This window comes from Mercenaria mercenaria, unplaced genomic scaffold (genome assembly GCF_021730395.1).
Source record: "Mercenaria mercenaria strain notata unplaced genomic scaffold, MADL_Memer_1 contig_2012, whole genome shotgun sequence".
Taxonomy (NCBI): Eukaryota; Metazoa; Mollusca; class Bivalvia; order Venerida; family Veneridae; genus Mercenaria; species Mercenaria mercenaria.
The window spans coordinates 159-7,337 of record NW_026460041.1 but is presented as its reverse complement, the minus strand read 5'-3'; the positions used below and the strand labels follow the sequence as shown (position 1 = coordinate 7,337).

Sequence of the window (7,179 nt, the reverse complement as noted above, 5' to 3'; positions counted from 1 at the left end):
TTTTCAAGGGAAATAATTGTGGTCTGACAGTATTATTTTGAAAATCACAGTTGAGATTTTTTTTATGTGTGCACCGGTACAGTTTTGCGGGGAAGCGAAAGTTGCCATGGAATTTTGTCTTCTTCTAAAAACAAGGTAAGTTGACAGTTTTTGTTGAAATATATATCTGATAGCTGACACATAGGAGAATGTTTTGGTTTATATCCATCTTACAGATTTTTTTGAAAATGAAGAGAAACAGGGGGAATTCTGTAAATTTCTTCTTATATGCAAATGAGCTGAAAATGTATTGAAATGACAAGATCAGAAGTTTATGCCTTTCCAGTAAGTTTTTCCCTACCTTTGACGATAGTTATTAAAAAGTATAGATATCAACCTCTTTGCTGATATTAGTACCTAAAATTTTCAGCCTGTGAATAGCTGTGGAAATTTGGGACTTCCTTTTTTTGAAGATATAAATCGATCTAAGCTATATTCAGACTAAAGTTTTTTTTCAGTATAACAACATGTAGAGAACCCTTATATACAGTCAAATATCCTTCATATTGCAAGGAAATATAATGCATTTTTCAAGTGCTTGCTGTTTCTTATGTTGTGCATACTTGATATAGGTCATTGTCAATGTCATCTATCATTATACTGACATTTGAAGTTGTTGTTTTTTTTTTCTAAATTACCTCCCTTATATATGCATTTTCATTTTTCTTCATTCATTTTATTGATAATTACTTCCCTTTATGTTTAGCAAAAAATCTCAGATTGCATTTAATTAACTCCCTTTATTTAACATGAAAAATTCTCTTGTGTAATGATTATTTGTATATTTTACCTACAGTGTCTGATACATGTAGTTGCAGTCTGTCTTTGGAAGCTGTAGAAATAACAAGAAAGAGGCTGACATAGTGGTATAGTTTGTTATATATGAAGTTTATTGATGGCATTCATGTCATGATGATATCATTAAAGTACAACATACATTGATTTTCTGACAGTCATGTGTTATTACATTTGAACTGAGACTGTTTTATAATCAGGTTCATGATACTTTTTTTAATATACATTGTATACAATAGTTGCATTTTTTTCAATATTAATTGCAGCTTTATAAATTAGAACACTTCAGGTTCATGTTTGATATAGTTTATTAATGATTATAATTTTAATCATACAATGAGTTATGAGATATTTTATTAATTTTAATATATTTAGATTAATAAATGTAAAAAGTCTGTATTAAATGCATAGGTCATCTTTTGTAAAAAAATAAAGGAAAAAAAATGTTGTATAATTTTCATTTTCAGTTTTGGTAGGGAAAAGTTTGAGTATGTACATGTACAGTTGTTTGACCTGTCTTACCCTGTGGCAGTCCAAGAAGATGTTACCATTATGAAAAATGCAGGAGGTATTATGCTTTTGTATGTTAAACAAAGGTCTCAAAGCATTTATATGCTGTATGGCTACATTCTTGCTCCTGAAATAACTGTACAAGACAGCTATAAGACTGACATTCCTGACAAGATGTGAACCAGTTCTGGACTTTATGTCAGCCTGGCACAAACATTTCTTTCCTGTAGTTTTGTGTATCCCTCAATTAACTAAGTACATATCTCCATTAAAAATAATGATAATAGATATGGTTTAGTAATAAATGTGTGATAGCTTTGTAATGTCAACATTTCAAAAATAGAATGAACATGTACTTTGATAATAGATATTGAAATACAAATTAGAATGTGTGTGAATTAATGTTTTACAATATTTCAGAACTTGAAGACAATGGTTATTGCAGAAGGGACATAAAAGTTATGACAAAAGTAACAGATATAAATAAGGTAAACTATTGTGATAAAAAGACATGGCCAGTGCTGCACATCACAAAGGCAATATTTGAATTTATTTTTTTGTCAATTATGAGTTCTGTAAAGCTGATTTTGCAATATATATAAAATGATTAGGATTATTTTTTTTTTTATTATTGTGATATTTTTTTCACATGATTTTGTCAAGACTGACAATTTGTTCATTGGAATAAGATAGTAAAGGCGGCATTGTGTCACATAAAAATATGTCTGCATAGCTGCCTAACATTAAATGTCAAATTGTAAACAAGGAAATTCTAAATTTGGAAAATCTGTTGTTGTTTTTCTTCATTTAGCTCAGTTGAAGGAGATGAAGTTTGAAGCAATTTTTAACAGTACAACCTCTCCAGAGTAGCTCACTCTGAAGCAAAAACCTCTCTATAACAACATCATGAGAATTTCCCTAAGCTGAAATATAACTATCAAATTTACTTCTCCAGAACAACAACCTCAAAATAACTAAAATATTTGTATATTTCACAGGGTATTGCTCTACAGAGGTTGCATTGTACTTATAATATCTATGATTTCAAATGCTTTAAGAAAAACAACACTTTCAACAAGGGGAAAAGTGAACATATATTACTCATAAGGTGAAGTTTTGGCAGTTCTCAAGTTCATTGTTTTTGCATGCTATATAAAAACACTTTAGGTAGTTTATCATTATTACATCATATACTAATCAGAGGTTGTAGGTTGTTGTTGGAGCTTTTAGGTGAGATCATAGGTAAACATCATTAGATTTATCTGTTTATTTTTTTTCACCATTTTATTGAATATGTACATTGAATGTTATAAAATATGCAATCTTTTCAGACAGTCCTATTAAATAACTTATCATTTAGTGGATCTAAGTATATGTAAAATTTAAATAAAGCAGCAAGCCAAGTAGCAACACAATCTTGCTGCTTAAAACAGGTAATTCCTTAGACAAGTTGAAATTAGACAAAATGTCAATTTGTAGAGTTGCCTGACTTGCTGCTTGATAATATATTTCTAAGATTAGAATATCTGCAAATGTCTAAAATGATGTTATAATTGTTTTAAAAACTATCATGTTTTATTCTCTTTATGTAATAAAGTTTTACATTTGTATTTCCAGAAGTGCTACAAGTGTGTTGCCATGTGAAATGGAATTTACCCCAACTGTACTACAAGATGTATATTCAAGTGCAAGACAGCCATGCACCAGCTGTAAACTGAGATGGACCCATATAATAAATATGTTGACTTTTCTATGTATTATCATCTGTACAGAATGTGTTCATGACAAGACTGTATACATATATTGTTAAATCATTTTTTATTTCCATTATTGCATGCATGTAAGAAGCAAGCATGTTAACAATTGCATTCATAGAAGAGTTAAAATGTGATCAATCTAATTTAAAGAAACACATTTAATAATTGGACTTTTTAAGTTTCATAGTATTTGTGGTGGAGACTGACCCAGTCATTCAGCAACTTATACTGTCTGTGTGTCATTTCTTGTATGTTATAGCTTTCTTAATAATACATTAAATGTCAAAGTTATGGTAAGATGAACTCATTCATCACTTGTAGATTAATGTTAAAGCAGTTCAACATTTTACCATAAGTTAACTAATATTCTATTTAACCAGAGTTGTCACATATTTTCATATAAATATTTGTATAATACAGTCTAATCTAATCTACATATGATGTTCCACAATTTTTTAGTTATATTTTATGTTGATATTTTATGTTACATATAATTACTAACATCAAAGAAACTTAAGTATTTTACAATTTGGTTGGTATAAATGGTTATTTTGTTTATATATTTTATATTTTTCCATCCAGGAGAATAAAGAAATATACATTTCAAAATATCTCATCATTCCAGATAAGTACACTACATAATCAAGATAAAAGAAATAAGAACAAAATATGTTGGTGGAATTTTATTTTCAAAAATTTGATATACAGTCTTTGTAGTATTTCCTTATTTAGATATGTTGGACTGAAATGGCAATAACAACATACTTTAAATTTTTGTAGTCATAAGTTAATATGGGAATTATTAACTTAACTTAAAAAGATTTTATCTCACTGTTATGCCATCTGAGCTTTAATATTTTTCAACACTGTCATTGGTAACAAGGCTCAAAATTATTTGTTGTGTATACCTTGCATTCATGTGTGATAAATGCTTTTATGGTATTCTTTAACATAATTTATGCTTTTCATCTTACCATGGATTAAAAAAAATATAAATTTATTTGTCTGAAAATTAAGTTAAAAATACTGACTGATTAAACTGCAATATAAGAAAGCTTATTTGAGATAAAGGGAGGTAATTCCATAAAAAAATATGTAGAATGTAGATGATAAATGTAATGAAGGGAGGTAATAAAATATTGTGAAGTTATTAGTCTTCATTTCTTTGATGAGCTAATTAATTGTTTTACATTTTGGTTTATTAACTACAAGTATGACCTAACATATGTACCTGTTCTGAAGGAAAATAAAATAGGTTGTTTGTTTCCTTGTACTATTAAGTTGTTCCTGTATTTGTTTACATTCCATGTCTGAATGAAATGAAGAAACAGACTTTAATGACGGTATCCCGGGAAAATACCTAAGTTTATTTTTATATCAGCAAATTTGATGAGATAGTCATTCAGGAGTTGTCTATCCTATTTCCAAAATGCTATGGGTACTAAATTTTTTGGAGTAAATATCTCTTTTAAAAAATAACACACAGCATTTTAATATTGTATATATATTATCTGATGCACTTAGCAATATATATTTGGAGTCAAAATGTTAAAAATTCCGGTTTTAATTTTTTAGTTACAATGTCTATAACTCTCTGTATTTTATTGCCACAGTGTATGTTTTTTCTAGCTTTAGCGCGTTTGATTTTTTAAAAGATGCTATGTTGTTTTATTGTCACCTGGTAGTCGGTGTCGCTGTTGTTTAAATCTCTGTTTAGATCGACTTTTCTTTAAAACTATAAAAAAGCTACAGCTTTAAATCGTTGCATGCACACTTGTTTTATCACCATTAGATACCTCTATAGGTCTAGAATTATAAATTTGATATACATTTTGTCAGTATTATGACCCGTTTTGAACTTCAAAAAATAGATATCACTTTGTTGTTTCTGTTTAATGTTCACTTGTCTTGAATTCTTACTGTACCTTTGTGTAAGAAGGGCAATACCTATAACTCTTTTCTTAGAAATTGTTCGGCAATAGAAAAACTACCAGGTTTTATGTGTACATTATATAGACCCTTTTATGTAAAGCATTTTGAACGCATTTTTATACTTTATAAAAAGAGTGCTATGTAAATGTTATATATAAATGAAACTACAACAAGAGTGCCACTTTCGTATCTGTTTCATACTTTATATGCCTAAACTATTCATATCGCTCAGCTCTCCTAGGTGCATCGATTTCATTTAATCAATAAAGAAGCGCATAAAAGGTAGATTGTTTTAACAGAAAACAACATTATTTAAAACTTATGTAAAATATTATCATAGTGTTTTGGTCCTTTGGTAAATACTGTGGCATCTGAGAAAGTACGGAAAGTTTCAGGTTTTATTGAACTTTTACTATGACATTCTATATATATCTGATATTAGTATCTTATTTGTTCAAGGTGTTCGCATATAAGCTAAACGCAGAGAACGGGAAAGAATTGAACATAAAGATATTTGACATCCGGGGTTTCGAAGAAGACCGAAGTTATGACCATGAGCTTGAACTTATCATTAACGGCAAAATAGCACCCGGATATAACGTAAGTTATTTTGTCAATTGAGCTTTACTGTTTATTATAGGGCATGACAGTAGCCATAAGCAAGACAAAACACTATTATTTGAAATCCTATGTCAACCAAAAACGAAATAATGAAGGTCAAGAAGGATTTCTAGTTTTCTTTATATAGGTTACTGACCGTTCCAAGGAGGTGACCGTCTCGTATTTTGTATTGCGTTTGTTGTCTTGTTTGTTATTTCAGTTTCTTTTCTTTTTTTTGACACTGATGTTAGAGCCTTCCTCAGCGGGGAGTGATTTTATTTACATTGCCTGGTCTAATTTCTTGAAAATATGGTACGTGGTAGGTTGGCTTGCCCTAAACCCCGAGTCGAGATTACTTTCCATAGGTTATAGACCGTTTCAAGGCGGTTCCCCTATTTTCAACTTGTTTTCTCTCCGTTTCGTATATTGTGTTGCGACTGTTGTCTTGTTTGTTGTTGGCATTATTTTCCTTTTTTCCTCACTACCCACATCGTCAGCTCCCATCCTTTACCCTTGCACCGCCCACACTCTTTTACTATCAGTAAGTAATCGTGCCCACCAAATCTTTTGCTGCCAACTGTCCTTAGGTGATGCCTGACTGTTTTATTCTTGCCTGTGTGGGTGTGTTTTCTGTGTGTGTCCGCATGCGTACGTGTGCGTGTGTGTGTGTGTGTGTGTGTTTGCGTCTGCGTATGTGTGTGTGTATGCGCGTGTGTTTGTGTGTGCGTGTGCGTGCTTGCGCGCGTATCTTCTGGGTGTCCCGCAGTATTAATTTATCTTGTCTGTTTTCATATCTGTTTATGATGTGTCTGTGCTGCTGTGGTTTACGCTGTAGAGTTACTGCTTTTAAGAAAAGTGGTTTTCTCATTTACTTACTTACTTTCTTACTTAATGCGTCCCATCTTCGTATGGCCGTTTTATATCCGAAGATAAGATGCGACGATGAATTGTACCGTACTCTGCAGATCGCTTGCATCTCCTCACAGCGTGGTCTAAAATGGGACAATTTTGGGCTAAACTTTCTGGTGTGCTTCTTCCAAACAGGAACAGCTCTGAAGAATGTAGAATGGTGTTTGTTCATCCGCCTGACGCTTGATTGTCTCTACCGGGTCCAGCATATTCATATGTTTTTATATACCATGGTGTCCAGCAGGCTCGGAAGGTAATTGTTTGTCTGTGTCTGCAAACAGAAGATTGATGTTTTCCAGCAGCTTTCTGATTGAGTTGTGTGATGGACCTGCGTAGAAAGCTTGAAAAGCTGATTGACAAACATCATTATACACATTTCCCCTTGCTCAAAAAGGTGGAGTGTGGCTAATGTGAGGGCTTGCATCGCGGCTTTGCAGTTGGAGCATATCTTGCCGATTGAAGGAGAGAGTGTGAGAACTGACCTGTTTAAAAATTTTATGGAAGCACCACTCACAGCATTCTAAACTGCCTTTTTAACTGATCCATCGGTATATGCTTGGATTCAAGTGTGTGCTGGATAGCAGTCGCCGATCAATTCTAACGTAAGATATTATTGATAAGTCTGATATTGTATTCC

The 7,179-nt window shown here is 31.7% G+C and overlaps 1 long non-coding RNA gene across 1 annotated transcript; it reads left to right on the top strand.

Moving 5' to 3' along the window:
• LOC128552075 (uncharacterized) lies at positions 1-1,865 on the top strand. Its single transcript, XR_008368965.1, has 4 exons — positions 1-135; positions 836-905; positions 1,302-1,402; positions 1,765-1,865. It is a non-coding gene; the product is annotated as an uncharacterized LOC128552075 (long non-coding RNA).
• Positions 1,866-7,179: the final 5,314 nt, after the last annotated feature.